Below are 22,539 nucleotides of genomic sequence, written 5' to 3' on the forward strand. Positions count from 1 at the left end.
GATATTTATTTGTGCATTTCTCTCTCCGCCATGACGCGTTTCGGGCCCTTGAGCTCTTGATCACATGACGTAGTTAGCCAATCACCAGATTTTTAAAGTGCATTGTCAGGTCATCTAACCACCGGGCCTGAGGACATAGAAAACATACTGCTGCCTAATTTCAGTATCGTCCGCTGCGAGGGTTAGCATGCCAATAAATTATTTACAAAAACAATGTTGTTTAAAAAACTGTTGCCCCTCATAAAATCTTACCACCAATCCCACCCCCCACATAAAACCACATCTTTTATGCTATTTCTTTTTTTTTTTTTTTTTTTTTGTGTCCTCATATTTGCCCTTGGAAACCAAACAATAACGATCAGTTTAGAGGGGATTACTGAGACACTGACCCAGATTAACTGAGGGGGACTTTCTTGGATCCTACCGGGGTATCCCGCAGTCCCAAGCATCAACACCTCAATGATCGAATAATGGTACCAACTGGACTAGCGTACTGCTCAATACAACCCAGATTGTGACCGATGTCGCCCTAGTTGGGTATGTATAAAAGGCGAGGATCGAGTAAACGACCCCACAGGCAGCGAAATCATAGGACATGGGGAAAAAAAAAAAAAAAAAAAAACCCCATTACCAATTCAAAAGCAGCCAAAATCTTCTCTTGTGTTGGTTACCTTCCCTAGCCATGTCTAATTTAGACATCTGTAGCATTGCTGCACGCCAATCGGTAAAGAGAGGGGGTGTCTTATCTTTCCACCGTCTGCATATTTCTCTTCTGGCTAGCAGGCAGCTATAGAAAACCAATTTTTTACACATGCCGTCTAGCTCTGGTATAATGCCAAAGAAAATTAGCATGGGACTAGGGTTAACATGCGAGCCTATTGCTAACGAGAGAGAAGCACAGATTTCATTCCAAAATAATGATATAAACGGACACTCAAAAAACATATGAATATCTGATGCTGCTACCAAGCCACATCTAGGGCATGCCACTTGATCATTATTGGGGAACTTTGATAGACGTAATGGAGAGTAATACACCCTATGCAGAGTAAACAGATGGTTGCGACGGAGCCAAGATGGTTTAACGATCTCACCCAAAATCCTAAATGATTTTATCCATAGGCCCTCCACGTCAATGTCAGATATAAAGGTTTTCCAAAGCGAAAGGGGTAACAGAAACTCGCCATCAGTCTCGTCTAGAATAAGATTGTACCAAAATGTAATTTCTTTTTTAAAAGGTGGTTTATCCATCAGGTGGGTTAGAAGATTACTCTCGATACCTATTTTAAACCTACCCCTTCCTTGGCTATAGGCCTGTGACCAACTCTGCATTTGGAGATATTTAAATCGTGAAAAACGAGTTCCTATAGTTAGGCTCAACGTCTCCCATGTGAGTAAAGTTCCTTCAACAAATAGATCCCCCCATGATGAAAGTCCGGCTGCCCTAATTGGGAGAGCTAAACTATCTAAGAGCCAAGACGGTGTACCTGGGGAGTCCCAAAGGGGGGCCCTACTAGAATAGTAATCCAATTTGAGTGTTCGTCTTAGACTAGCCCATGTTCTAGCCAGGTCCCTTAAAACCTTTAGTTTGACCTTCTTGAAATATTTAGGGTCGCCAAATTTTAATAGAAAATTCGTCAGCCCGATTTTTTCCCCCCTTAAAAGTGCTGAAAATAGCTTCCCACATCCAGCATTATTAGGGGTCTTTAAGAGCATCCTGGTATGTGAGAGTTGGAAGGCCCAGCCATAGAGTTGCAAGTCTGGTGCTGCAAGACCTCCTTTTTCTCGACGACGTCTAATCTTCTTCCAAGATAGTCTAGGCGTATGACTGTTCCATATAAATCTATTTATTTCAGTTTGAAGTTTGGCAATCAAGGATGAATCAAAAAAAAGAGGGATTGTATTGAATAGGTATGTGATCTTGGGCAAAATGGACATTTTGACGAGGTTAGACCTGCCTATTAGAGAGATAGGGAGAGCAGACCATAATCTCATCGATCTTCGAGCCGCCTTAGCTACTTCAGCAAAGTTTAGGGGGACAATCTTATTGATATCAGTGTAGATGTTTAACCCAAGATATCTGAGGGTAGAGCTGGGCTGTACTCCTACAGTCGGTACAGGATGATTCCAAACCATGATATCAGTTTTGGATGCATTGACTTCGTATCCGGATATAGCCCCGAATTCTTCCGCTATAGATATAACGGTAGGAAAGGACGAGTTCAGCTCGGATGAAAAAATAAGAACATCATCCGCATACAATGCTACTTTCTTCTCCCATCCTTCAAAAATAAAAGGTTTTATATTAAGGTTATCCCAAATTAACTGAGCAAAAGGTTCAATATACAAGTCAAACAAGAGTGGTGAGAGAGGACACCCCTGACGAGTTCCACGCGAGATGTTAAATGGCTCAGTAAGTTCACCGTTAACAAGTAGTGAGGCAGAAGGGCTTTTATATAGTAACTTAATAGCTCGCCTAAAGTTATCACCTAAGTTAAATTTACTCAACACTTCCTCTAGGTAAACCCAGTTTACCCTATCAAAAGCTTTTGTTGCATCAAGGGTAAAGACTGCTAAAGGTAAAGATGCTGATGTGGCCATGTCTATTGCTCCAATAAGGTCGTAAGTCAATTCATAGAGTTGCCTTCCTTTTACAAATCCCTTCTGATTGGCATGTAAGATGTTGTTTGCAACTTCCCCCAATCTGTTTGCGAGGACCGATGTAAAGAGTTTATAATCTGTACAAAGAATTGAGATCGGCCTGTATGACCCACAGCTAGTTGTGGGTTTACCGGGTTTTAAAATCAAGGTTATAGAGGCCCTATCCCAGGATGCAGGAGGTAAGGCACCATCGACTAAGATACTGTTAAAGAGGTCTGTTAGATGGGCAAGAATTATAGGGGACAAAAATTTATATATTTCAGAAGGTAGCCCATCGGGACCTGCAGCTTTATTTTTTTTACTTTTAGAGATGGCAAGGTTTACTTCCTCCTGTGTAAAAGGGCGGTTTAAGAAAACCCTTTGTTCTGAATTTAAGGATGGTAGAGATATACCAGTTAGCCAGTCCCTTGCTTGACTAGGTTGTACCCTCTTATCCTCTTGATATATATCCGTAAAGAAACTTTTAAAAGCTCCACTGATTTCCTCATCTGTAGAAAATAGAACTCCATCTTTACAAATGGAACTAACATTATTTCGGACCCTATCTGTCTTAGCCTTCCAGGCCAGGAGCTTCCCGGCACCTTCCCCATATTCAAAGTGGGCCAACTTACTAGCCTCCCATCTCTCTAAGACCCGAGCATTTAGAACTGAGGAGAGATCTCCTTTCAAGACCTTTAATTTATCTTGCAGCTCCACTAGTGGGGACCCTAGATTTAGATCGATCTCTTCTTGAAGGCCTGCAATCCCTAATTCAAGCGAGGCTACTGCATCCCTGTAGGTCTTATTTTTATATGAGGATAAGTTGGTTAAATAACCCCTTAGCGTGGCTTTAAAGGCATCCCAGGTGATCCCGGGTGAGGCAGTCCCCTGATTAATCACCCAAAAGGACTTAGATTCCTGTATTAATGCTTCTACCATATTGGATGAGGCTAGAATTGATCTATCAAAAGACCAATTTCTTAAAGAGGGCCTAGAAACAGCGTCAAGCTCCAGAAGGATGGCAGTGTGGTCAGAAAGATGAAAAGGTAAATGAGAGATTGATTTTACCTGTTTAACTAAAATATGGCTAATCAATATAAAATCTATCCGAGACTGGTGGTGAAATTTAAAGTTCTTAAATGTCACCCCCCTTTGAGACCCATGGAGTTTCCTCCAAATATCAATGTAATTCAATGCTTTCATGTTATTTAATAAATACATCCTAGTTTTGGATAGGGATTTAGCCCTATTGGAGGGTGACTTGTCCAATACTGGGTCCAATACTATGTTATAATCGGCAGCCAAAATAACAGGTTCTGGGAATAGGTACAAGTGAGAAAAAAGTGTGGTTAAAACAGATGGATCGTCCTGGTTAGGGCCATAATACCCTACTATCGTGAATGCTGAGCCCAAAGCAATAACAGAGGCTATTGCCCATCTACCATAAGGGTCTACCTGTTTAGAAATTAGCCTTGCCTTGATAGATTTTTTAAAAAGAATGGCCACCCCCCTAATGTGTGAAGTTTGTGAAGTAATGACCCCAAAGTCTATCCATTTGTTCTTACAGAGCAGATTTTGCATTTCAATCTCTGCCAAGTGTGTCTCCTGGAGCACTAATACTTGTGCAACCGAATCTCGTAAATATTGCATGATAATGTTCCTTCTTGGGGTAGTGCGGAGACCATTAGTGTTCCAGGATAAAATGCGTATATTATGCATTATACTGAAACTGAGTTACCAGAACCAGGGGCCAATACTGCCAATCTATGAATACTAAATTGTACATATTCATAACTTTCCCCTCCAAGAACTGTTTTAAAGGACATTTAAGAGGACAATTTTTGCTTTTTCCCCGCCCCCTACCACCCCTCCCCCCCCAGACCCCCCACCCGTGGGAAACCCCTACTCTATCTATCTGGATAACCAGAGAGATAGCACCCTGCTATGAACCCCCGCCACCATCGAAAAAGTACCAAAATTTGGAGGGAAGACCTAAAGAGATCAAAAGGTGGGAAAGAGAATCATGAAAAAATATAATATTATTTCCCAGTTTGAGAAGAACCTTTTGACAGGAGATAGAAGTTTTTTTTTTTTTTTTTTTTTAATTTTTCCTCCTTTCCTTTCTTCTTACCCCCATTTTTTTTTTTTTTTTTCTCTTTATCTTTTTTTTTTTTTTTTTTTCTCCTTTTTTTTTTTTCTTCTTTTTACACGTATGCTTTTCACTGTATACTATATACCTCCCATAGTATTATATTATTGTATATTATTTTGTATTTAGAGTGTTTAGTCTCCTTATCTCAATACAAGGAATGGAAACTTAAACCCTTTACAAGATAATCTAAGCAAGCCTCAAAGACTCGACTGAGATCAGACAAGGGAAATAAAAAAGTAACTAGTATATACAGAGAAGCAGATAGTATAAGAAAGTAGACCGAAACTACTTAGGAGACTCCGACCTTCTACCCATACTTAAGAGAAATTCATCTGCGGCCTGCACTGATCTTATATTGTGCATTGTGTTTTTATACATTACTCTTAGTGCCGCAGGGAAGACCAGCTGGGCTACGGCCCCCTGACTCCTGAACGCTTCCAACCTCTTACCCAGCTCCCACTGCCTATCCAGCGTTATCCTAGACAGGTCTGATCTGATCTGAAAGTTGAACCCCTTAGCATTAACCACCTTCTGTTTCAATGCTGTATTCAGAATGGTTTCTTTAAGAGAGTAGGTAAGAAAGTTGACCAAAACTTTTCTGGGTTTGGTTCTCTGAGGATTCTTTCGAAAAGGCTCTCTATGAATGCGCTGGATATCCAGAGCTATTTCTTGCTCAGAGAAGTCCAGTCTTAACGCTTCTTTTAACAGGGAAACCACGAATTGTTTGATGTCAGAGCCCTCTTTCTCCTCGGGAATATTCAGAATTCGTAGATTGTTCCTCCGAGCGTGATTTTCCAAAGTCTCCATCCTATCGGACAAACTCTGGTTTTCCTGTCTGAGGTTTGTTAGTTCAGTTTTTGTGGCGTTCAGGTTAATATTTACTTCCGTGACAGAATCTTCAAGTGTTTCCGTTCTAGTGGTAAGATCCCCTAGCTTACTGTCCAGTGATTGACAGTAACATCGGATATCGGCTTGATTGGATGCGGAAGTCTCAAACCCCTTTTTAATATCTGCCGCCAGAGATGTAAACATTGTCTGGAAAGAGGCCTGCAGTGTGGACACGAGATCACTATTCAAGGCCTGGGTGGTATCCTGGAAAGAGCTAGGATCTTCCTGGTTCCTAGTAGAGGCCTTAGAGCCAGTTTCTAGAAGGATTGACTGCAGGCTTAGCCCTGCTGCTATGCTCGGGGGGGCAAGCGGTAGTGGTGGAGCTAAGGGATTGAACAGAACCAATGAAGACACAGAAGGCACTGAAGGCATAGCCTGCTCCAAATTAGAAGGGATCTGACAATCGACTAGCCCCACTTGACTAACCTCTCCTAATGTAGGGGAGAGAAGTTGATCGTCGTTGGTTTCCATGCCCTTATCAGTGTTATTATGGATAACCATATTGCTGTTTGTAAGGGTGTTTGTACTCGCTGCGCCCTCCAAATCCTCCATATCCGCAATAGGGGAACCTAACACCAATTTAGCAGCTCTCCGAATTTCAAAAGCAGTATCACCTTCGTTTCCTAACCGCAGTACTTGGGGAACCACTTTAAAGTAGGAACGCAGTGAGGGGGTTATTTTGGAGGTAGAGACCAAGGTCTTTGATTTAGTTTTGGCTATTTTGGCTGTTTTAGGGGTAAATGAACGCTTTGCCTTAACCTGACCTGTTAAGTAGGTTGATAGTTTTTTATTCTCAATTCCAGCTGTATTCGTGACAGTAACAGTGTCAGCGTCAGCGTCAATAACAGCATGAAGTCCCTTTAACCCTGGACCCCTCACACCATCAATTGTGCAGTCCAGATCCTCAACATCAATAATAGTGGTGGCTGTAATAACTTCAGAGGCGGGGGGAGTATCTTTTGGTACCAAGTTTTGGGGAATAGGTGATTTACACACTTCTTTTGAAATAATGGAGGCACATTTCTTCCTTAAAGCTGCTTTCACCTTTCCTTTCCCCCTCCCTTTGCCCCCTCTGCCCCCTCTGGTGGTTTCCTTCGTGTTAGCTGTAACCCCTTCAGAAAACAAGGTAGCTGGATTACACCCACTGGTCCCTTCCCCACCGTTACCAGCGATACCTCTGACACCTTTTTTGCAGCGCCGGCTGTATTGCGTGTGCTGTGGATTCTGCTTTACTTGATGAAAATCCTCGTCCAGATTCTCCCCTTCGCGTTGGTCAGCCTGCTCCCAAAACGCTACCATGGAAGCATGTTGCCTCGGCAGAGTGTCGCGTACTCGACGACCTCTCCTGAGCTCCAGGGTGGCTCTGATCCAAATCAATCCCCCCGCCAGCAAATGCGGGGGTCCCTGCACCGGCTGCCCAGAGTCGCCTGCCGGGATCGAAGATGGTACTACCGCTACAGTGGAACGTCTTACACCGGTCCGCTCCGCTGCCGCTGCTAGGGGAGCTGCTGCACTAGTCTCCTCCCCCAGGCACATAGGCTGTAAAGGAATGGCGGAGAGACACCTCCGCTGTTGGAAAGCTGCAGAACCTGAAAAACTCGCAAAAACGAGCGGCCACCTCGAGGAAAAAAAAAAAGCAGAGAACATCAGCTGATCCAGACCGCGCTGTCGGCAGTTCAGCTTCAGCGGTAAGGTCTAACCCTCGGGATCATTGCTTACGACGGGAGTCCAAAAGCAGAGAGCTGCCGCGGCTCAACCTGCCGCCGCCATGTTTCCCCCCACTCTATCGGACTCTGTAATATTATAACACATTTCAACTGGGTTCCTCTGTATACAACAACACAACATGTGCAAATATCCGCAAATAAATAAATATCATTTAAAACAATAAATATTCATATATATCTAAAATTTAAGATACTTATTTGATATTGTATATTTAATTCATTATTTGTGCAAACCTGCTTCTATGTGCAAACTTTGCATTCAGATAAGTGCATGCGTGTTCAAAGGATGTGGGGTTGTGGGTGGTAGTTTTAATTCTGCCCAAGTGGGCTCTCTTCTTACGATATCAAAATAACTGCTTCCTGACTGCCCTTACAACGTGGTAGAACCTTGGTGCAATTTAATCGGAGTAAACAAAAATAGGAGGAAAAAAAAACAAAATTGTGAATGATCTTAAGGATCCTGCATATTTATATTTATTGTTTTAAAAAGACAATCTAATGCAACGATGACTCCCTTTCTCAGTTTCTTGCCTCTTATTTCTCGAACATTATCTACTAGCGTAGCTCAGCTTGGTCCCTTAAAGGCACGTGTGCAAGTCTTCGGTGGCGTTTAACCCATTCGGTGTCTTGGAATTAAGCTCGATGATGTACTTGGTCTCCAGTACTCTTAGACGGGCCTCCCTATCCCCCCCTCTACGGAGTGGTGGGACCATGTCTATGGCAAAATAGCTCAAGCACCCCAGATCACCATTGTGGCAGGAGTTGATAGGCCTCGCCACTGGGTAGGCCTACCCACATATTGCAGGCCACACGCACACTCCAGCACATACACGACAAACTCAGATTTACACGTGATCTTTTTGGTGATGGGTAAAGGTAACTCACTTAATGGGGTCATGTATGTTGTTTTATTCTTCCCCATTTTGCACGCCTTGCATATGGCGCACTTTATGAAGCCCTTACTTGTCTGCAGCCAGTTATTGCTTACAACCTCAGGGCTGCTCTTCACCAGCATATCACTCATAGACCTTGCACAGCTGTACGTGATTGCCGGTTTATCCGCAAGAGATCTACCAATAACGGGGTCCCCCTTGATGATGGGCCAGTTTCTACAGATTATATTCTGTAGCTGCCTATGTTGTCGGCTGTATGCTGTTATTAGCCTAGGCTGGCCCGTTTCGCTACTTCCCTTCTCTTGGGTTTCCCTTGGTTCACCCTCTTGATTCTGGTAATCTGTATGCTTGTTGGCTCTCATCATAGCTTTCTCCACTAAAGACACCGAATAGCCCCTCTCCAGGAACCTCTCTTTGCTACTGTTTTTAGCTTGGGAACATGTCTCTTCCGTGCTACAGATTCTCCTGATCGTCAGCATCTCCCCATAGGGGATGCTTCGGATCAGGTGGGCTGGGTGATGGCTTGACTCGTGTAAAACTGTGTTGCCCACTGTCTCCTTGCGGTGCAACCTAGTCTCCAACTTGCCTCCCTCAATGTACACCTCAACGTCCAAAAAATTAACCATGTTTTTGCTAATCTGACCAGTGAAGCTTAAATTCAAATTATTGACATTTACATCAGCAATGAATTTCTCTGCCTCAATTTCCGACCCCCTCCACACTATGAAGTGGTTGTCAATGAACCTGTGCCATGTTATTATGTTGTTTAACATCACATCTGTGAAGGCGGTCCCTAGGACCTGCTCTTCCCATAGCCCCATGTGCAAGCACATGTAGCTAGGGGAGAAGCAGGCCCCCATCGCCACTCCTCTCAACTGCTGGAATATTTGACTTTGAAGCAGAAAATAATAGTTGGTAAGGCAAACCTCTATCATTTCACTGATCATTGCATTATGCTCTAACATAGAAGACGGTCTGCTGCGCAGGAAGTGTCCCACTGCCCGCAACCCGTCCCCATGGTTAATACTGGTATATAGTGTGGTCACATCGAGTGTGATCAGTAAATAGTTGTCCTGCCACACTACTGTTTTGATCTTCTCCAGAAAGTCACCTGTGTCCCTCAAATATGAGGGCAAAGCTTTTACATGTTCTTGAAGAAAATGGTCGATGTACCGGGAAGTATTTTCAAATATCCCCCGAAATGATCGGCCTCCCCGGTGGTTTGGTCAGATCTTTATGTACTTTGGGGATCAAGTAAAATATCGGAATCACCGGGTAATTGGTTTTCAGGAACTTTAGCTCATCCCCACTCAGAAGCCCTTCGCTCTTCCAGGCATGTAATTTGGAGTTGAAATTATTCGATGCTGACTTTACGGTTGGCCAATCACTCCTGCCATAACACTGTCTATCGGTTAGGTATTTTAAAGCCTTCTCCATGTAAAGATGCCTGGGCCAAAGGACAATGTGGCCCCCTTTGTCCGATTGTCTGATGATCACCTTGCTCTCACTCTGTAGTTTTTTCATCAGACTCCCATAGGCACTATTCCCCTTCTGGTTTTTATTGTCATTGGTCATTGATACCCTGTGTAGGTTCGTAATTTCTGACGTTACCAATTCATTAAAAACATCAATGTTATCATGAACTAGCACTGGATTAAACGTTGACTTTGGTCTGAAGTGCGTTGCCCCCGGGGCGTTAGTTCTCAATGGTATATCAGCATCAATGATGTCATCCGTGCTACCTTTCCTGTATAGTTCCTGTAGGTCACAGTGGAGCTCATATTCCCCCGCTCCCCCTGCGCCGCTATTAGTGGGTGTTTTTCGAGTTTTGTTTTTATTCAGAAGGTAAAGTTTTCTCAATTTTAATTTTCTAATGTACTTAAACAGATCCATCCTTGTTCGGGCATAATTGAAATTACTGGGTGGGCAGTATGTTAAACCTAGTGACAGTGTGTTAATTTCCCCCGGGCTCAAATGCATATCTGTGAAGTTGATAACTGTCATTGCATTTCTTACTTGTCTCTTTATCGGCGGTTCCACCTCTTCTGATTTTTCTTTTTCGGCGCCTGGTTTTCCGCGTTGCTTTGCTTTCCTGCATTGCCTGCGCCTCCTGCACTTGAGGTTGTGCCTTTGGTTTGCTTGGAGCCTGTGGTATGGGATCTTAGCGTTTGTCTGCGGTCGTGTCTCAGGCATTCCACCTCCTGGGCCAATGACCATTTTGTAAACCCCAATCGCTCACTCACTGCTCGCTGTTCATTCTCTGAGTCGCTTCCATGTATATATGTATATATATATATATATATGTATATATATATATATATATATATGCAACAGCAACTCCCACCACTTCCACTCGTGGCCGCGAGGAAGGAGAGACAGACCACAGTTTCCAGGCAAGTTGTTTTATTAGAACCTTCACATCCAACAACGGCATATGATGCATTTCGGGCTGGCAACAGCCCTTGATCACATGAAATGTATATATGTATATATCCTTCATAAAGTGCATGCATCTCTCTTTCAACCAGAGCATAGAAAATGAAAACATTTGCCACACATTTAAAGTTTAGTTCTAGCAGAGGTTGATTTGTGCCGGTGGGTGCAGGTGAGACAAGGCAGCACTTATTTTTGGGAACCAGCACGTATTTTCCCTCAAAAATGAGATAAAGGGATAGGGAGTGTCTTGTGCTGGTTCAGAGAGTCATGAGCTGGAATCAAAATTATGCAGCCTTGGTGTTCTTCGCCCTGACCTTCAAAATCTTCTGAACATAACTCTGAACCCAGGCACTTAGGGGCTGATGAGGATGGTGTCAGTTGGACCACTGGCAGCCTGTCCTAGGTGGTCCGACCACCGACAGCCCTTTGGTCCGACCGCTGTAGTACGATGCTGACGATTGGACCTATAGCTGTTGGACTCCATACCGCCACCTCCCCCCAGGATTATAGACCGCAACATGGTGCATGGCACACAGTGCATGGAAGTTCAGGAATCTCTGCATGGCGTCTGCATGTGCTGCAGGCCTTTTCCATGACCGCAGAATGCCTGCAATGAATTTCCAAATGCCAGCCCGGCGGTCACATCATGATACAGCTGTCAGACCGTCCACATATTTGTCGGTGTTCTCCTGACCCCCTCAATTGCAGCCGGCGGTACAACTGACCAGCATGGCACTGATGCCCATATTCTTTTACAAATTAAGCACAGCATTCAAGCATGTGTGCAGTGGCAAGCTGACTGTTTTTGTTTCTCGTACAGTACTGGCATCAGGGTGTTCAAATTCAGCTAGCCCTCAGTTAGGATTAGACTCGTACAAAAGTAGTTATAATAGCCCTGTAAGTGAGGTATTTGTTTTGAATTCATTTGAACTGTAAGTTAGAGGCTTCCCTCATCTCCTGAAAGTTGGTAGTTTGAACATAAATCGGCGAAGAGCAGGTGTCCATGAATGCTATGAATTTGCAAACATCCCGAGAAGCCACAGAACCCCGCGCCTCGCTCTTCAATCGTTCGAGTTTTTATACGGCATATCCCGTTGCAGCATTGTACTGCCAAAAGGGAGATCTTCATATCAAGAAGGCTTCCTTGTTGATTAATTTTCGCGAACGAAATCTAACTTCACGAGATTTCTATAAAACGATTTGATGAGGGAGTGCTGATACCCAGTAAACCAGACCAGGATTCTGACTGGCCTCAAAATAAACAGGAATCACTAATAAAGAATATAAAATACGACGGCCTTCTCTATTATCCAGACTGATTTTAGATTAAAAATATATCCTTCAGATGAAGTCTTTAAGTCAACTCTCTAACAAGAACACATGATATGCCATGGATGGCTTTTGATAAGTAATAAAAGCACCACTGCCATTAACTTGGAGTAATGACCCACGGCTACATGTGCTTTCTGAAATATTAGTTTCTTATTCAGATCACCGTTGCATAAAAGACAAGACTCCATTGGTGATTACTTTACTCCTCGGTGCCTTTGCTAAATTGTGATACACGTGGATAATCCAGAAGAAGGCGCTGGTCGCCAAAACGCGCGTAGAGAATTAACTCGTTGATGCCACTTTTGAAAATATGCTTTTTTATATGTTTTAAATTGTGTATTGAATGTTTTCTGTTCAAATTGTGCTGATTACTTAATAAGAAATTTCTTCTTTTAAAATTATATGATTTGAATTGCATATTTGTCTGTGCCCCTTTTTATTTGGTAAGCAATAAAAATTGATTTTAGACCTACTTACATCCCTTTCTTTCCTTTTGTTTACTTCATTGAAACAGAAATAGTCTGTAGTTTAAGTGCCTTGGTTGTTACTTTTCACACTATTAATCCCTGACCTAGGACTTGCAGTATCTATATTCTCAGGGGGTCCTTGATATTTACACGTCATGAATGCTATGATTACTTTTGGTAATCCCCATTACTCTTAGTCCTACTCGTCCTTGACCCAGTCATCACTCATGAGGCATACCAAAGCAATACCCAACTCCAAAGAAAAATCCCAAGGGGGCACCAGGGAACGAACAGAAGGGGAAGAGAGAGAGAAATTCTGAAAGAGGCGAGAAACCAACAAGCTATCCGAAGGTAGAAAGGAATCCGAACCCTGGAACGCACGGATAGAAGACCATTGGCCCCGCAAGGTAGACAAAGCAAAGTGCTTCTGAAAGCCATCCAGGAAACACTGAAGAACAGAAGACACAGGGCAAGAGGTGGGAGACAGACCAAAGGAGGAACACCACCTTGAAAAAGAAGACCAGTGATTCGAATAGGAAGCCAAGGTAGACTGCCTACGAGAGGCCTGGATCACAGAAATGATGTGATAGGGAAGACCACGGACCCCAAGAGACAACCGTTCAACCTCCAGACCTCCAAGGTGAGAGGAACCAGAAGGTGGGACTGGGACCTCAGAGGAGAGGGGTAGCGGGGCAGAAGCCAAGGAGGGCCCACCGCTAGGCCCAGCAACAGAGGAAACCAAGACCTCCTAGGTCAGTGTGGAAGAACAGCCACCACCCTAGCCCCCTCCCGCTGAACCTTCAGCAAGAAGGCAGGAATCAGAGGAAAGAGAGGAAAGGCATAAAGAAACCAAGGAGGCCACCGGAGAGACAAGGCATCCACTCCCCAGGCGCCCTCCTCCGGAGACCTGGAGCAGAACAGTGGAACAAGGGAATTGGAACGGGAGGCAAACAGATCCACATCCGGAGTCCCGAACCTCTGGCAAAGCAACCCAAAGGTCCGGGGAGCCAGACACAGGGACAGAGACGAAGGGAAGCTCCGGCTCAATGAATCCGCCACCACCTTGTCCACACCCCGAATGTGCTGAGCAGACAGGGCCAGAAGATGTTTCTCCACCCAGTCCGAAATGGAGCAGGCCATCAGATTCAGGGATGAACTGCGGGTTCCGTCCTGGTGATTGATATAGGCCACAGGCACCGTATTGTCCGATCTCAACAGGACCTGGCAACCTTTCAGATGAAACAGGAAGAAACAAATCACCCTCTCCACGGCAACAACTCCCTTCAGTTGGATGACCTGCGCGACTCCGACGGGAGCCAGCGAGCCTGCACCGCCCAATGATCCAGAGTCGCACCACAGCCCGATGCGCTGGCATCAGTCGTCACAACCAGAGGAGGAGGCAGATGGATACACATCCCCTTGGAAAGGTGGGAAGAATCCAGCCACAACTGGAGAGCAGCCACAAGGTCCAGAGACACATGCACAGGAACAGGATAGTCCAAGACAGGAATGGGGACCCACCTCTACACATGCCACAGCAGAGGGCGCAGATGAACCCTGCCCCAGGGCACGGTAAACACAGACGCAGCCATGTGACACTGAACTTCCAGCCACTGCAGGAGAGGAGACGCAGGCTGGGACAACAACTTCCCCAACAACGACTGAAGGCGAGACCAGGCGTCCGGCAGGAACACCTTGTCCAGTACAGAATCGAACACAGCTCCGATGAAGGTTTTCCGGGCGGCAGGCACAAGGTGACACTTCGGCAAGTTGATCAAGAACCCGTGTTCCCTGAGCATAGTCATGGTCAAGAGAAGGTGGCGAGACATGACCTCTAGAGACGGAGCCTGAACCAACCAGTCGTCCAGATATGGGAACACGGACACCCCCAGGAGATGGAGATGGAGCCACCACCTTGGTGAAGACCCGGGGTACAGACCGAAGACCAAACGGAAAGACGCAGAACTGCCAGTGCTGACCCTCCAGGCAGAAGCCCAGGAAACGCTGATCTCCTACAGCCACTGGGACGTGAAGATACGCATCCTGGACATCGAGAGTGGAGAACACCCAACTTGACTGGATCAGCTGATCACCTTCTGGAGAGTTTCCATCTTGAACTGGACCTTTTTCACAAACAAGTTCAGACCTCGAAGGTTGATGACCACCCGGAAACCCCCCATGATTTCGGCACCACAAAGATGATGGAGTATATGCACATCCCCAGCTCCTTCTCCGGAACAGGGACAACCGCAAGCTTGCTGACCAAACGACGAACCCCTCCCAACAAGGCCAGATGGTGGGAGGCATCCCGAGGAGATGGGGTCACCACCACCCTTTAGTGGGGATGACAGGAACTCGATCCGGTAACCCCAGGACAAAACATCCAGTACCCATCTGTCAGAGATCGTCAATCGCCAAACAGGAAGGAACATACAAAGTCTCCCACCAACCACAGGTGGACCACCAGCGAGAACGACCTACTGGACGGCATAGTCAGGAACGATGCGGGCCAGACCTAGCACCCCGCTGGGATTTCTTCGGAAACTTCCGCGGATCAACCGGCCAGGCTGACTCCTGAAGGAGGATTGTTGAAACCTGGAAGGCTGGCGGAAAGACCTGGCACCAGAGAAGGAGGAACCCCCACGGGCGGAAGGTCACAAAAAGACAAAGAATGCGTGCGTTCTTTAAAGACCTTATGCAGCTTCTTCTCAAGAGAGTCACCAAACAGACGGGTACCAGTGAAAGGAAGCCTCAAAGCCATGGAACGTTGGGTCGCGTCCGTCTTCCAATCCCACAGCAACAGGTTCCGACGGGCAGCAATAGAGGAACCTCAGGACATCGCAGAAGCCCTCACTGAATCAAAAGCGATGTCCGACAGGAATACTGCCTGGCGCTCAATGGACTCCAGTAACTCCGGACAGCTGCCACTCTCCTGCATCATAGAAAACAGGGACTTGAAATCAGTCAGCAAAGACTGGGCAACATAGGCCCCATAAACACCAGAGCGAATACCAAGGTGAGAGGCAGCATAAGACTTCTTCAGAGCCGAATCACCCTTCTTATCCACACGATCCTTCAGAATGTTATCATCCGCCATGGAAGGACGACCCACAAGACTGGCCACAACGCAGTCCATGGCACAGAATCAGGCAAGGAGTCCGCCATATCCAGCAAAGGATACAACTTGGACATAAACCTGGGCATAGCGATATGATCCGGGTCCTTCCACTCTTTCAGCAGCACATTAGACACAAAAGGGTGCACCGGCAAAGAAGAGGCAACAGGCTTCCTAAATTGCGGCAAGAGCGTATCCTGAGAGGAGCTGGGTGCAGAATCATCAGGAAACCCCATATTAACCCTTCGGAAAGTATGTCAGGCAAGAGATCCCTGGAAATGTACTTAACCTGAAGCTCAACAGCAGCGAGAGAAGACCCATCAGACTCATCAGAGGAGGAAATATCCTAATAAAAGGCAGCAGCACCAGAAAGACCATCAGCAGCCTTCTTGTGCGCCTTAAGGTCAGAAAGTGTCTCCAGGATAAGGCGCTATATCCGATCATCATCCTTCCTGGCACGCTTCATAGGAGCAGTGGATTCCCCACTGGACCCAGGGGAAGAGGAAGGCACAGGAGAGGAATGATTCCTCTTGCGATGGTGCTTACCCATAATCAACTCACACTGGTTCAAAGTAACAGCAGCAATAGAAGCAGGAATACCACAAATAGAAAACACTGCCCCTAGCGCATAGATAAAGGGCGAAACCCAACCAATTAACCCCCCATGGAGGAAGAATTGCAGAGTTCGAAAGAATTCAAAAAATGATCTATCCGCCAATCGGAAATACCGAAAGAGGCAAGCCCCGCCATCGGCCACTCATCATTCAGGCCGAAATGAAACTATGCGAGAGGAAGGGGGTGGCACCAAAGCGAACCCACGGCCAAACAGTCAGCGCAGGTCGTCAAACAACATCACCGCAGGAAATCGCCTCTAAAGACACGGGCGCCGGAGCCCTCCCAGGCGCCCGTCTAATAAACGTAAAACTGCTCACACACCGTAAAGTAATTGAAACAGGGTAACCCTTCGCAAGCGTGAGCAATCGAACGAGGCCAGCCACCGTCACTCCACAAATGAGCTGACACCGAGGCCCCTCGAGCACAGCACGGCATGCTGGCGAGGGGCACACACCCAGAAGAGGGGGAAAGCGAGGGGAAGCGCGCCCAAGAGACGGCCAAGTGCTACAGCCCCACACGCCTACCTGCGCCATCCGTGCAGCTGGACCGTCTCACAGAACTCCGCCACCAGAAGGACCTCCAGCGTCATGAACAAACCGGGTAGGATGAAACAGGGAGACCCACGGAGCCACACAGCACAGGTCTCCCTAGGCCAGGAGGAGACATGGAAGCCCAGCAGCCCAACTTCAAAGAATCCGACGACGGTCCACGGGAGCCTCCCAGAGCCCAGCCGAGGAGGATCCACAGGACAAACGAAGCAGGTAAGTGGCCGGCACTCACCCCAGCGTCTCCCATCAAGTAAACCACCGACAGGAAACAAAACAGGATGTGCTTCTAGTGGGTAGGAGTGATATAGCACCTGGCAGGAGGGGGGGTGGAGCCTAAAAGTGGTTCCTGTTTTGTTTCCTCTCTTGTGGGATACCTCATGAGTGATGGCTGGGTCGAGGACGAGGAACGTAGAGGTAATGTGTCCTGGTGTCAGCAAATTGCACTTGGTCAAAGCTGCACATTTTATTTTGACCTGCTCAGATCAGATACCATATCTGGCTCCATAATCGCTCCAAGATATGGGATCCAGATGGATCCCTCTCATTTCCAGTGCTGGGCATGCAACTGGAATGTCACCTGGATACCTGATCCCAATGAAAGGCGTTTCTGCAAGCCCGACAAGCGGGACTCCTGAATGATGCAGTGACATATTGCATACCTTATTGTGTGCTTTGCCAATCATTTTATCTTCTGTGATGCTCAGAAACCAGTGCCCATATAAAGTATGACAAGGGCACATACCAGAACTGGCGCCGTTTGTTTGACTAAGAAATCTGCATTTTGGGGGCGTGGCCACGGTGGCGAACGAAATGGCCGCTCTGCCGTGAAGCTCCTCCGTGCGGACTCCCAGCGGCAGCGAGCGAGATGTGATCCGTTACTCCTGTCGCCCCCAACCACAAGGAGCCGACTCCTGATGTCCACTGGAACAGCTGGGCGAAGTTTCCACACCATGGGAGCAACCTAGAGCTGCTTACACGGCGGACGGGATTCGAGGCCTCCGGACCTCGGCGCCATCTTCCCTTCTGCGCTGGTGCGCCGGGTGACTGCTGCTCGGCCCTCGGCCGCCGTGAGTCCTTTCCCGCTGCTCCCATCGCTGGGCTCACGCGGGCACCTCCCTTCCTTCGCGGCTCCCGTTTTTGTGAGGCGCTTGGCTCCCGGCACGCGACAGCGGCCTTTGGCCTAAGGGAGCGCCGGGGCCGGGGCCTCGATTTCGGGCCCATGCGGGCATTCAGGTGGTGGCTGTGGGGCTTGGCCGGGGGCGGTGGGGGTTGGGCGCGTTGCGGCTGGGAGCTCCGGCGGCGGGCTCCGGCGACACACAGCGGCCCCGCCTAACGCTAGCCTGCTTGGAGACCGTGTTTCGCCACTTTCCTCCGGTGCGGTCGCCGTGAGAGGGTTGCTCCATGCCTAACGAAGCTGGGTGTGGTGCGGAGACTGTGAAACTGAGGGTCCCGCATTAAGATTGTTGTGCTGGCTGTTCCCGACCATGGTTTTCAGGAATTCGCACACGCAGACTGGGTCCTGCCTTCATTCCTCTGTCAACGCCGGGCCTGCCCACACTCTGGTGGCTTCGGTGGTAAGGCTGCCATCTGGTACATTGGTCCCTGCCCTCTGACTTGCTGCCCGACACTTTCACTATTGTTACTGCGGCTTTGGCTTCTCCACTCGGCCTTGGGGATGGGGAAAAGGGATCCTGCACAAAGGAAGCTAAGCTTCGACAAAACACCCCTCCTCACCGCTGACCCCCCGCATGGCGCGGCCTCTGATGCTCACGGCCTACCGGCCGGTGGCGATGCTGCGTACATGATGGCCGCCATGATGGGGGAAATGCGCGCTGGCTTCAAGGCCTTGGATACTCGCTTTGACAGCCTGGAGAAAAAACTGTCGGACATTTGTTCCACGGTGCAAGCCCATGACCGCCGCCTCGACTTAGCGGAGTCCAGAATATCAGATGTGGAGGGCGGGTCCGCTAAAACACTGAAACGGCTGGAACATGTCGAGAAAATTCTTAAGGATGTGGCCATTAAGAATGAGGATTTGGAAGCGGGAAGCCGGAGAAATAATATTCGTATCCTTGGTGTGGCGGAGACAACTGCCATGGGCCGGTTTGATACCTTTGTAGAACGCCTCCTCATTGAACTGTTCGGAAAGGACACCTTCACGGCTAGCTTTGTAGTAGAACGGGCGCATAGGTCACTGGGGCCAAGGCCGCGCACGGGGCAATCGCCCCGTCTCATTATTGCCAGGATTATGAACTTTCGGGACCGCGACGCTGCGCTCCGAGATGGGTGAAGTGCAGTGGCAGGGAAGCAGGCTGTCTTTCTTTCCGGACTACACACTCATGGTACAAGAGGCATGAGGGAAATACACTAGTGTCAAAACCGCCCTCCGCAATCATTGCTCAAAATACAGCATGCTCTATCCGGCACGGCTGAAAGTAGAGGTGAACGGCCGATTCCACATCTTTGACTCCCTGGCAGAGGCCCAAGATTTCTGTCATGGCTACAAAAAGCAACCGGGCTCAGCTCCCGGCTCTAGGCCTCACTCTCCTCAATCTGACTCGCAGGCCAGTGCTGACTTGTTCGCTGAGACTGGCCCAGGCTGATCATCCAATGGTACTCTATGCAGGGATCCTTATATATGGTGGATGACGGTTCGGCTCTGTTGGGTTTAATTACATGCCAGTATCTTGTATGACGCTCTGCTGGGTCGCCCGCATGGGGTGGCGTTGCTTCCCCTTATGGCGAATGCCTGTTTGTTCCGATTTTATGGGGGTTTGTTATCTTTCAGTTTGCAGATACGTTCTACTATTATGTATATTTTGCTATTTGTGTTCTGCACAGCTGTTCAGAGCTTGTTTGGGTTCTGCCTCTCCAGGGGTGTTGGGAGGCTGGGTGGTGGGTGGGGGACGGGGTGTATGTTTTTTAAGTGGCAAATTTTATTTTTGTTGGATTGCGAGACTTATGGTATCGGCTTGTCTGTTGACCGCTCACTGATTGCTGTCACTGATTTAACTATATGGCCAGGATAGGTCTGCAGTCTGGTCCTTCCAGGCTAAAATTGATGTCATGGAATGTTCGTGGCTTGAACACCACTCGCAAACGTAAACAGGTTCTGCAATATGCTGACCGCTATAAGGTGGATATCCTCTTCCTGCAAGAGACCCACCTGGTACAGGCGGACACCGCTTCACTGGCTAGGGGTTGGGGTACCCATAGAGTGTTTTTGACTTATAGTAGGTATGCACAGGGGTTGCAATTCTTGTCCACAAATGTATACCCTTTGTATTTACAGACAGTAAGGTGGATGGAGAAGGTAGATATGCGATACTTTCTGGTGTGTTGTATGGGTACAAGATTGCCTTGGTGGGGGTCTATGGACCTAATACTGACTCCCCGCCCTGTTTCCATGACCTGCATATAACACTGCTCCACTCAAACATAGAGCTGCTGGCGTTAGGGGGCGACTTCAACCTCTTGATGGACCCTGGCAGAGATAGCACGTCTTCCTCCCCAGATCGCAAGCCACTTGCCCGCGCGGCGGTAGCGGCTATTTGCTCACACTTCTCGCTGCTAGACATAGAGGCCAGACTACACGCTCATTCCCCAGCTTTTACTCACCACTCCAGCTTCCACAACACCAGCACCAGACTTGATTATTGGCTACTCTCTCCAGGCTTGGCGGGATGGGTGGTTGATCTTTGCACACTTCTGCGCACTCTTTCTGACCACTCTCCAGTGGTGTTGACTCTGGCGGTTCCGAGGATGGGCGGGTATGAACGGCAATGGCGTTTCCCAGGAAGAGCCCTAGCAGACCCGGTCTTTACTGAGGAGATCCGTACTGCCATTGAGGATTATTTTGACATCAACACTGGCTCTGTGACCACTTGGGCCACGTTGTGGGAGGGGTTCAAGGCCACCATTAGGGGTGTCTGCATCACCAAACATGTGGGGGCATTACGTGAGATTCGCGCTACTCTGAGCCGAGTAGAGGTGGAGCTATTGACGGTAGAAAGCGAGATTCTCGCTGAACCCTCACCGAGACGTGAAGCTAAGCGTCTCGAGCTGCTTCTAGAGTTCAGGGAAACCACAGACAGAGAGTTGTGGTGTCTGGGCAAATACCACTCGGCACGCTGATATGGTGACGGGGATCAGCCGGGCAAATTATTGGCTCAGCTGCTCCGCCCACCGCAACAAGCTGCATACATCACTGACATAATTGACGCACAAGACTCGCACCATTTTTCCACCCCCGATATTTGTGATACTTTTTTGGCTTACTACCGCCACCTATACACATCTGCCCTTCCGGGGGATCGCCGGGACCCGGGGTCGTATATTAATGAAATTGCCATGGTATACTTGGATAAATACATGCAGGACTTTCTGGCCCATCCCATCACACCGGACTCTATAATTGAAGCCATTGACTCCTTGAGGGGTTCTTCGGCGCCTGGTCTTGATGGCTTCACGGCCGACTTTTACAAAGAATACAAGGAGGAATTGGTACCCAGACTTGTCGAGGTGTATGCTGAGGCTCTGGAGTCAGGTGTTCTCTCCCCCACGCTCTGAGAGGCGGTCATTGTCTTGCTGCCCAAACCGGGTCGCGACCCCTCCATGTGTAGCTCCTATCGTCTGCTGTCGCTCCTTAATCTCGATTATAAGATTTTGGCCAAAGTCCTGGCGATGCGGCTAGCGCTGCTGGTGGATACCATTGTTTCACCGGCCCAGTCCGGCTTTGTCCCACACAGGTCTACCTCCCTGAATCTCCGTACACTTTTTTCGGTCCTACACAGCATCAACCCCTCCACTCTGGCGGCCGCGGTGTTCTTAGACACCGAAAAAGCATTCGACACTCTGGAGTGGCCCTTTTTTTTAGAAGTGATGCGGAGGATGGGCATGCCCGCAATGTTTGTAGCCAAGGTGGAGCTGCTGTATACGGCACCCACGGCTCGCATTCGCTTAAATGGTACCATTACTGAAAATTTCACACTCTCCAGAGGCACCCGGCAGGGGTGCCCCCTATCCCCACTCCTTTTCATCCTTGCTATGGACCCCCTAGTGAGACACTTTCAGGAGAAACATCTCCAAAGGGGTCTCCAATTCCGCACCGGCCCTCTCTTAGTCTAGCTTCATGCGGACGATAGGGTCCTGTATGTCCGTACCACGGAGGCCAACCTGCAACCCTTGTTGTCGGAAATCGCTAGATTTAGCGAATACTTGGGCCTCAAAGTGAACTGGCATAAATCACAACTGTTTCCGCTCACCCCTGCTACCACACGGTGGCCTTGCTCCCTCCCACTGGAGTGGTGCGAGGACTCTGTTAAATACCTTGGGATCCACATACACCTTGACACAGTGTCCATTATTCATCTTAACTGCGGACAAGCCCTGGATTTTTTGGAGGACAATATGGACAGGTGGCTACGTCTCCCTCTGTCTATGGCTGGCCGGATCGCCATCATCAAGATGGTAGTCCTCCCCCGGTTTTTGTACCTTTTCAATAACATCCCGATCCCTCTCACCAAGGTTTTTTCACACAACTACGCATTGCCCTGTTACGGCTGGTGTGGGGCGGTAAAACCCCCCACGTAGCCTGGCGCACACTTACGCTACCGTATGAGAGGGGTGGATTTGGGGTTCCAGATTTTTATCTCTACTACTTGGTTGCACAGTGTTCGTACGCTCATTCTTGGTTCCATCCGGATGACAGAATCCCATATTTGAGA

This window comes from Lissotriton vulgaris, chromosome 3_1, assembly GCF_964263255.1.
Source record: "Lissotriton vulgaris chromosome 3_1, aLisVul1.2, whole genome shotgun sequence".
Lineage (NCBI taxonomy): Eukaryota > Metazoa > Chordata > Amphibia > Caudata > Salamandridae > Lissotriton > Lissotriton vulgaris.